At 39.7% G+C, this 10,493-nt stretch overlaps 1 pseudogene across 1 annotated transcript; it reads right to left on the bottom strand.

Moving 5' to 3' along the window:
* Positions 1-240: 240 nt before the first annotated feature.
* LOC146722695 (uncharacterized) lies at positions 241-10,187 on the bottom strand (annotated as a pseudogene). The gene is made up of 5 exons (XR_014924982.1): positions 10,052-10,187; positions 7,757-8,141; positions 901-2,404; positions 406-737; positions 241-251 (listed from the first exon to the last, which is right to left on the bottom strand). The product of XR_014924982.1 is annotated as an uncharacterized LOC146722695 (transcript).
* Between the last annotated feature and the right edge of the window lie 306 nt (positions 10,188-10,493).

Genomic DNA, 10,493 nt, shown 5'->3' with positions numbered 1-10,493 from the left:
ATTCTTATTAAGATGCTGAATGCAATATACTTCTTACGCTTACTAAATTAAAATCTTAATTATCAATATCTTAGCATTTCGTAATAAAGTAATTTGTTGAATCTAGTAATCTAGTAATCTTTCGCTATTTACATTGTTAAAACAACATAAAAACAGAATTACTTTTAAACAATATAAAAAAATAGAAAAGATCCTTGTAAACGTTATTAGAACGTATTCTTTAGAATATTCGCATTGAACTTATGACAACTCTGCAATACATAAAAATTGAAATAATGAAAATATTTGAAAGCTTTCATCCTTCTAAAAAAAAAACTAAACATTTTATATTTTGTTTGTTACAATCTTCAAATATGTGTTTTAATTTTTAAAGTATTTATAATTATTAACATAATAAATACTTACGTTGTTGTATAGTTTTCTGTTGATTATGAAGCCACGTTTTTATCTGCGGCAAAGTGCGTTTAGCAAGCAATGTATATTTTTTTTTACTGTTTGAATATCTTTTAAAGATGGTGATTTCAGTTTCTCCATATATTTAGAAAATGCCTGTAATGCTGTTTCCTTTTGCCAATGCTTTTAAAATATCTAATAAATTAATGGAAAATACTCACTAGATCGTTTGCGTTTATTATTATTTTGCTTGTCCTGAATGTTGCTATTATCAGAAATGTTTAAATTATCAGAAATGTTTAAATTATCAGAAATTTTTAAATTATCAGAAATGTTTAAATTATCTGAAATAAATAATGTATGTTATATTAAAATAGATATAAGTAATAGTATAAAAGTACATATAAAGAAAATATAAAATATAAGTTTAAGAATGCAAAAGGGAAATATAGAAAAAATTACCTGTAGATATATCTTTTTTTTCTGCTGTATCATTGTTAATACAGCTATTCTCTTTTAATACCTCATCATTTTCGGAATTGCTATCTGTTGAATCCACTTCCGAATTATTTGTATTACCTTGTACTGCTTCCAAGTATTGTGATATTTTTAATATGTCTCTACTAGCCAGTGGTTGCCTATAATGATCCTTGTGAATTTTATCGGAATGGCCCATAAACATAGCCAGATCCGAAATATCGATATCGTTTAGATTTAATTGGATGCAATATGTAGCTACATGCTTTCTTAGTATTGTACCACGCAAAATGGAAGATTGATTGGCATTACACTCTTCTGCAAATTTTCGTAGTAACGCGCATGCTCTGAGATACTTATACCTTTCTTTATTATTTCCCTTTAAATCCAAAAACATATGGATTTTTTTCTGATACTCCAGCTTGTTTCCGAAACTTTAAAATTAAAGTAATGCTTTGAAATAAATCGTTTGATAACAGAACAGGGATTGTACGTCCTAATTTGCCTCTTATGCAAAATCTTACATATTTTTGAGCAATTTTCTTATTTTCTGTAGATAACGATTGATACATATCACTATGCATATTTTTATTTAATTTTTCATAGCTGTTGAAGTCCTCTATCAAAATTCTTTCAATTTCTCCTGCTCGACGTCTATTGAACACATGTATGGAAGTTAGTGTTGCCTCAGCCAAAGAAATCCAGTGGCAATAAGAAAACGATTGGTATAGTTTCTTTAAGCATCAGATCGTTTTTTTTCTAAATGACTGTATAATTTTCGAATATCTTCTAATGTTAGAAGATTAATTTTTTTACGCCTTTTGTGAGCCGTTTGTTTTTACAACAGTTGTATTGATGCTTGTTCCGATGTCTACGACTAGTAATTTTAAAAAATCCTTGACTTGTCTTTTTTTTCGACATTTTCCTTTTTTTATACACTCTATAATAAGGATATTTCCAATATGTTTCAATAACGTTGACAAATTTGCTGCTACTGCAGGCGTTTCATACATTTTTGTTTCAGAATTATATTTTGCAACTATATTAATTGCACACATGCAGTCATCACATACCTTGGGATTATAAATGGATTCAAAGCTTTCGATATTTTCATTTATATCTTTCATCGCCAAGAGGAGACGACCAAGAAGACGTAATCGAGCACGAATCATATCGTGGTGATGTTGTGATTTATACTTTATACACAATTTATTTCCATATAAAATCAACAATTCATCATATCTTATAGCACGAATTACTTCATCTTTCCGCAGGATTGGAAAAACTGTTTTCCTTAAAAATTCACTTGCGGATGAATGTAATCTACATGTAATCTTTCTACCCATCACCATAATACATTTATTTTTTGTAAATTTTGTTCCAAAACAACTTCGGGAATGATGGCGAATTGTATTTTTTGAAAAAAAAGCCCTTGCATTTAGCGCAAGCAATAAAATTGTTAGCGGTCTTTTTATATTTTTCATTAGGACGCCGACATACTATGAGTTGTCCATTATTTAATTCGGAGTTTGTAAACTTCCGTTTCCGGTTACGTGGTAGAAGGTTGAAGTGTTGTCGGTGTGTGATTCTAAGTGAAGTATTAGAGGAGTGAGGGAGAGAAAGGGGGAGAGAGAGTGAGAGAGTGAGAGGCTGGAGATAGGGAATGCAAGGGGAATGCAAGCAAGTGGGGTAAGAAGGGAATAGAGCAGTGAGAAGGAAGAGAAGTGAGGCAGGAAGAGTGAGTCAGCGTTTAGGAAGATAGGTAAGGGGAACGAGGGGATAGGAAGGAACTAAGAAGAGGGAGAGCAGGTGTAGAAGGAGTGGAGAGAAAGGGGACAGGTGTAAGTGCGGAGAAAGTCACTAGTAGCAGAGGAACGAATCGTTGGTATAGAGGAAGTCATTAGGCATAGAGTATATCATAGGCATAGAGTGATGGAAAGAAAAGAAATGGAGGAGATAGAAAGAATAAAGAAGGCGGAAAAATGGGAGAGAAGAGGGAGCACAGGGACGGCAGAGGAGGTGTTGAAAAGGAAAAATGAGGAATTAGAGGAAGTAAGATTAAGAAAGGAGAGAGAGGAGATAAGGGATTTAGAGTGGGCGTTTAGAAAAAGCAAAAAGGTGATAAGATCGCCAAAGGTAGAAAGCAGAGAGGAGGCAGGAGAAATAGGGGAGACGATAATAGAGATGGGGAGGGAATGGAAAGAAGAGATAATACAGGAAATGAGGGAGATAAGAAGAGAGATTAGAGAAGAGATTAAGGAGGGAATAAGAGGACAGGAAGAAATAAGAGAGAAGGTAAGAGGGTTAAAGAAGAAAATGGAGGAGAGGGAGAAGAGGTGGGGGAGGGAAAGGGAGAAGTTTATGAAGAGGATTAAGGAGATGGGGGAAAAAAATGGAAGAATTGGAGATGGGAAAGAAGGAGGGAAGAGGGAAAGAGGAGAAGGGAGAGGAGATTGAGGGGATGGAAGATAGGATTAATAGGATGGAATGGAAATGGGAGAGAAAAGAAAGGGAAGAAAAGAGAAGGAATGTTATAATTAAAGGATTTAAGGGAGGAGAAGGGGGGTGAAAGGGGAGGTAGAGAGTTTATTAAAGGAGATAGGGGTAGGGGGCAAGTAGAGGAAGTGAGGAGAATAGGGGAAGAGAGAAGGGACGGGACAAGTACAGTATTAGTAAGGGTGGGAGATATGGAAGTTAAAAGAGAAATAATGGAAAAAAAAGAAGATTGAGAAGAAGGGAGGAGAGGATTGAGGAAGATCTAACGTGGAAGGAAAGAAGGATGATGTGGAGATTAGGAGAGATGGCAAGAGGGGAAGAGAGAGAGGGAAGGAGAGCATGGGTAAGGTATGGGAGAATTTGGATGAAGGGTAAATGGTGGAGGTGGGACGAGATGAAAGAGGAAATAAAGGAAGAGGGAGCAGGGGATGAGAGAAGGGAAGAGACCAGAGGGGGGAAAATAGAAGGAAAGGAGATGGAGACAACACAAGAGACGGGAAAGGGGGGAGGGAAAGAATGGGAAAGGAAGGGTGAAAAAGAGAAAAGGAGAGAGGAGGGAAGGGAGAGGTAAAGAGATAGGAAGAGGCGGGAAAGAAGGAAAGGAGAAAGAAGGAGGGGAGGAAGGATGGAAGATGGCATATTGGAATGTGGCGGGTCTAAAAAATAAGGACGCGGATTTCTGGGAAACAATAGGGGAATGGGATGTAATGTTTTTTTTAGACACATGGGTGGATGAAAAAAGATGGGAAAAATTAAAAGGGAAAACGCCGGGAGGATTTAAGTGGGAGGTGCAATATGCGAAGAAGAAGAGTAGGAAAGGAAGGGCAATGGGTAGAAATATAATGGGGGTAAGAAAAGGGATAAGAATAGAAGGAAAGGGTAGAACGGATAAAGGGGGAATGTTAGAGATGATGATAGAAAGAGGGGGGAGAGATGGTGGGAGTGTACATTAACGGAGATTTGGAGGAGAAACTAGAGGAGATGAACGAGTGTATGGAGGAAGAGGGAGACAGGGTCAGAACGGTAGTAGGGGGGGATTTTAATGCAAGAACGGGAAATTTAGGGGGAGGAGTAGTGATGGGGGAGGATGAGGGAGGAGAGGGAAAGGGGAAAAAATCAAAAGATACAAAGATAAATGGGGAAGGGAGAAGGATGGTGAAAAAGTTGAAAGAGAGGGGGTGGGCGATAATGAATGGAGAAGTAGCAGGAGATGAGGAAGGGGAGTGGACGTATATGGGGCCGAAGGGGAGGTCGGTAATTGATTACGTAATAGGGAATGAGGAAGTAAGGGAGGAAATTGCGAAGTTAGAGATAGGAGAAAGAGTAGACTCGGACCACATGCCGGTGGTAATATGGCTCAGGGGGAAAGGAGGAGGAGGGAAAGGAAAAGGGATAAAGAGAAAAAGGAGATGGAACTGGACGAAGGAAGGGAAGGAGAAATTTAGGGAGAGGATAGGGGAAATATGGGAGAAGCAGAGGGATGAACAAGAAGAGGAAGGGGTGGAGGGAGAGTGGGAGGAGAAGAAAAGGAAGATACAGGAAGTGCTAGACAAGGGGAAAGAGGGGGAAGGAAAGAAGAAAAGAGAGAAAAAGAGAGGGTGGTTTGACAGGGAGTGTAGAAGAGAGAAGGGGGAGGTGGCAAAGGAACTGAAAAGGTGGAAGAGGATAGAAGGGAAAGGGGAAAAATACAGAAAAAGAAAAAAAGAGTACAAGAGATTATGTAGGAAGAAGAAAGAGGAGGAGAATGTGGAGTGGACAAGGAAGGCAATGGAAGCGAGGACAAAGGGGCAGGTATGGGAGGTGGTTAGGAGGGAAAGGGGGAAAGGTAAAGAAGAAATGGGAGGAGGAATTGAGATAGAAGAGTGGAACATTTTAGGGAGCTATTAGGGGGGGTAGAGTCGAGAGTAGCAATGGGAGGAAATAGGATGGAGAAGGGGAGAGAAGAAGACCAGATAGAAAAGGGAGAAATTAGGAGGATAAGCAGGATAAAGGAAAGAAAGGCGGTGGGGGTGGATGAGATACCGGAAGAAGTGTGGAAATATGGAGGGGAGGGAATAGAGAAGTGGGTATGGGAGATATGCAATAGGATATGGAAGGGGGAAGGGTGGATTGGGGAATGGAGTGAGGGGCTGGTGGTGCCAATTTTGAAGAGGAGAGAGGGAAGGGAGGTTTCAGAGTATAGGGGGGTAACGTTGACACCGTCATTATACAAAGTGTATGCGTCGGTGTTAGCGGAGAGATTGATGGGAGAGGTGGAGGAAGGAGGGATGTTACCACCGAATTAAACTGGGTTCAGAAAAGGGATGGGAACGGTGGATAATATCTATGTTCTGAATTATTTGATAAACAGGCAAATAAACAGGAAAGGAAGACAAATGGTGCTATTTTTTGTGGACCTGAGAGCGGCGTTTGATTCGGTGGACAGGGTGAAGTTGATGACAGCGTTAAGAGGGAGGGGGGTGAAGGAAGAGACGGTGAGGAGATGTGAGGAAGTGTTAGGAGAAATAGGATTCAGGGTTAGAATAGGGAAAGAGGTGGGGGAAAAGTTTTGGACGAGGAGGGGGGTGAGACAGGGATGCCCTCTGAGTCCTCTTCTCTTTAATATGTTGATGGTGGACATGGAGGAGGAGATGAGGAAAGGAAGATGGGGAGGAGTGAGGCTAGGGGAGGGCAAGGTCTACACGTTAGCGTACGCGGATGACGTGGTATTGATGGCAGAAGATGAGGAGGGGATGAGATGCACGATGGAAAGATTAGGGAGATATCTGGAGGGAAAGGGACTGGAATTGAATGAGAGGAAGTCGAAGATGATGAGGTGCAGGAAAGGTGGAGGGAGGTTAAAAAAGGCTAGCTGAATCTGGAAAGGAAAAAAATTAGAGGAGGTTAAGAAGTATAAGTATCTAGGATATATAATACAAAGGAATGGAAGGCAAGAAGGACAGATAAGGGACAGGATAAAGAGAGGGGCAGCAGCTATGGGACAAGTATGGGGGATAGGTAAGAGGAGATTTGGTAGTAATTGGGGGAGGAGGATGTGGCTATTTGATGCATTAGTGTGGACGGTTTTAGGATATGGGGTGGAGATATGGGGGTGGGAAGAGAGAGAGGGATTGGAAAGGATACAAGAAAGGTATTTGAGATGGATGTTAGGAGTGGATTGGGGAACGCCTGGGTATATGGTAAGGGAGGAGCTGCAGAGGGAAAAGATAAGGACAAGAATGGGAAGAAGGGCGTGGGGGTATGAGAAGAGACTAGAGGAGGGTAAGGGAGGGTGGTTGGCAAAAGTTATGTTTGGGGGAGATCAAAGAAGGGGCAAAGAAAGGAGGAGAATTGTCAGATTGGGAGAGGGAAAGGAGGGATTTCTTTGAGGGTAAGGGGATGGAATTAAGGGAGATAGAGGAAAGAAGAGAAAAAGGGGAGTTCAGATGGAAAGAAGTTGAGGACTGGGAAAGGAAGGAGCAGAGGGAAGAGAGGATAGAAAAAATGGAAAAGTCGGAATACAATAGATGGTACAAGCAAGTTAAAGGGGAGGGAATACCGGGCTATCTGAAGAAGGGGTGGACGGAAGACAGATGGAGGAAAATAGCAAGGTATAGATCGGGGAATGAAATGAGGGGAAATAAATATTGGGAAAAGAGAAGGATAGGAAGTGCAGAATGTGTGGGAGAGGGGTGGAAACGTGGGAGCATGTGTGGGAGGAATGCATGGAATGGGGAAGGGAAGAGAGCTAGCAGGAAATGGTGAAAGAGGTGTTAGGAGAGGAGGGGGAAGGAGAAACGTGGCTTAAAAGGTTAGAGAAAGCAAGAGGGGTGGGGGAAGGGGAGGATGGGAAGGATGGGAAAGGAGGATAGGGGGAAGAGGGAGGATAAGAGATGAGGGAAGAGAGAGTGGAAGAGGGTGTGTGTGAGAGAAGGGAGAGAGAAGGAGAGAGAGAGAGAGAGAGGAAGAGAGAAAGAGAGGGAGAGAGAGGAAACGAGTGAAAGAAATGAGAAAGGGTAACAGTAACCAGAAGCGGAGGTCCCACTTAGGTTAAGTAGTACATAAGATTGCGAAAATAGTATATAAGAAAACGTAGGATAAGAAAGGCCAGGGTAAAAGGGTCGTGTGTGTGGAAGAGCAGGCAGAAAGTAGGTAAGGTGGAAAGGCGAGAAAAGGCATGGTAGACGGCGAAGCGAGCGGCGTGACAATTTTTATGTCTATATATATGACTATATATATAATTGATTAAATTAAATAGATTTAAGTTGTAGGATTAAGTTATAGATTAAGGTTGGAATGTAAATGGAGGTATAAAGGTTTGGGACCGCTCTTTTAAACAAGAAAAAAGCGCCTTGTAATCTTTAATTAGAGCAGCAATAAACATATCTATCTATCTAACTCGGAGTTTGTATTAAATTTGAAAGTGCCATTTTTTCGTAGCGTATCAATAATTTTTCTTCGTTCAGGATTTCTTTTAGGTAAAGCAGCAAATTTTTTTACATCTGACTCATTGCGATGTACTTTTTCTAAATGTCGCACTAGTTGTGTCTGTAACTTTGAGCAGAATATGCAATAATTTTGCTTAATATTTTTTGCATTTGAAATTTCTACATGCATCTTTTCGTCATCACATATTGATGTGCCATTATTCATTTTTGTGGCATCTAAACTGGATATTGAAGACAAGCTTGCTATTGACTTTTGTATGTGTTGCGTTTTATCATCATCATTATTATTTGAATTTTGATCATCTTCTGACGGTAAATACTCTGATCCACTTTCTTCATTCTCAACATCTAAAAAGCATGATATATGTATATGTATAGATATTCATTAAGAAGATGCTAGTTCTATTTTATCAACCGAAAAGTGAGAGTAGATTTGACTAAAAATCTATTTATTGACTAATACAGATTGTTTTATTACTTGAAATATAGCTAGCGCGATTTATTAATATTAATACGTTAATGTGGCAAAAAAATTTATTAATCTGTTAACTTTATAGTTAATCAAAATTTATTTACAAGTAATATGTTTAGGATTGAGAAAAATTTGCCGCGCTCGATTAAACGAAAATTCACGGATCAGTCGAGAATTTAGGTAAAAGCAATTGCCGCAGGCCTAACACGGCAGCACCTCGCGGCACGCACCGCGGGAAGCGCCGCGGAAGCAAATTTTCGGCCAATTAGCGCGTTCCGCGTGTACCCCTCGCGATCAGGCGGTCGATAGCGTGATCGATGAGGGTAGCATTCCGTCGGAAACAGTCGTCGCGGAGAGAGAGCCGGCGTTGGTCGCAAGTCAGACTAAAGAATTCGCGTTACGGTGTAATAAGTGCGTGAATGTATTATCGCGACAAATACGAACAGATTTGCGCGGTATTTTGTGACATATCGAGAGTGAAAAGTTAACGGGTAATCGGATCTCGTTCGCGACGCAACATACACGTTCTCGCGACGAAATCGCCATTGTCTCGTGCATGCTACGTGCACGTGATCGAACATAACGAGTATTCGGATCCTGCTGGAGGATTCACTGCGATATTCGTGTATAGGTGAATGCATGTCGTGCATTCTCTCTCTCGCTCTTTCTCTCTCTCTCTCTCTCTCTCCCGCGCTCTCTCTCACAATTGTCGTAGTACGCCGTCGCGACGAATTCGCCGTCGTATTGTGCACGCTGCGTACACGTGATCGACTCCTGCGAATATTCGAATCCTTCTGGAGGATTTTGTGTGATAGTTAATTGCATATAAATGCACGTGATCGAACATTACGAGCATTCGGATCCTGCTGGAGGATTGAATGTCACATAATTGAAGACAATTATTGAGTCGCGTCAAATCATATGTGCGCGTTTTCGATAAATTATAAGGGTCGTCCACAAGAGGACAAATTTGTTATTGTACGATCCGCGATCGTGACTTTCAAATAGGACATTGTTTTTTCTTGCGACAAAAGACTTTGGTATCGATATCGAACAAACAGTTTTCTTTCTTGTGATCGCGAGCTTCGACACGAATAATTGTTTTGTGCGACGCGTGATACACAATCAGGTGTTCGATAAGTGATCAATTGTCAAATGTAAATTTGCTGCGCGTACAGCAAACGCGTTCGATTCTCATATCGAGTTTTTGTTTTTTCTTTGGTTTGTTTGTGTCAAGTCCAGGTGACTTTCTGACGTGTGATATAATAAATTGATCTGTTTTGTTCATCAACTTCAAGACTCTTTTTCAATTCGGCCTCCTGCGTAAATCATCAATCTCAGCGCACACATGGGTGCGCGATCACCCTATTAAGATACAGTCCACTCTACAATTATCCTATTGTCCATCCATCACATCTCTCATGAGATTCCTATGATTTCTTTCCAATAAAAAAAAGGAGTAAAGGATTTGAGAGGCGGCGCGCGAGACGCGGCCCTAAAAAGGCCGAGCATGCTCGTTCGTCGCAGCTTCGTGTCGGACCACGGTTCAAGCCGCGCGTTCGCAACATAATATATACTACTTATTTGTAAATATAATTATATTGAGCATGAATGATATCATGGTGATGTTGCGACTTATACTTCATGTACAATTTATTTCCATATAAAATCAACAGTTCATCATATCTTATTAACACAAAGAGATACTACAAAATATTGAAACATTAACATTTCCTTTAAAGATAGAGTCGATTATATACATATTATAAACGGTAGCTAAACTTACCAAAAGATGTTAAAAGATCAGTAATTTGATTGTCGCAGTTTGTCTTTCTTGCTTTTGTTTTGTCCTGATTTCCATTTTCGTCGATGGATATAATCGGTTTATCAATATCAAATGTAATAACCATAAAGAAATGCATGTTACAATAGTACATATGATAATAGTATATATTATAGTAGTATAATATATAGCAACTGAACAGACTGTGATAATACTAGCTTAACACACTTATAAAATCTATGATCGAAATGTTTTCAGTTTTATGTATTGCGTTTCTAGATATCAACTCAATATGACTTCTGCTTATTTAAGAAGACCTTAATATTTAAGATATTATTAGATTTTAATGTTTTATATTATTGACAATTAATATTTACAAAGACAGATGTAAAAACAGAATATTTATAGAATATTGATCCATTTCTGTGAAAGATAAATACTCGTG

The sequence above is a fragment of the Nylanderia fulva genome, unplaced genomic scaffold (assembly GCF_048542155.1).
Source record: "Nylanderia fulva isolate GAGA-0341 unplaced genomic scaffold, ASM4854215v1 Scaffold286, whole genome shotgun sequence".
Classification (NCBI taxonomy): Eukaryota; Metazoa; Arthropoda; class Insecta; order Hymenoptera; family Formicidae; genus Nylanderia; species Nylanderia fulva.
This window is presented reverse-complemented; position numbering and strand designations above follow the sequence as displayed.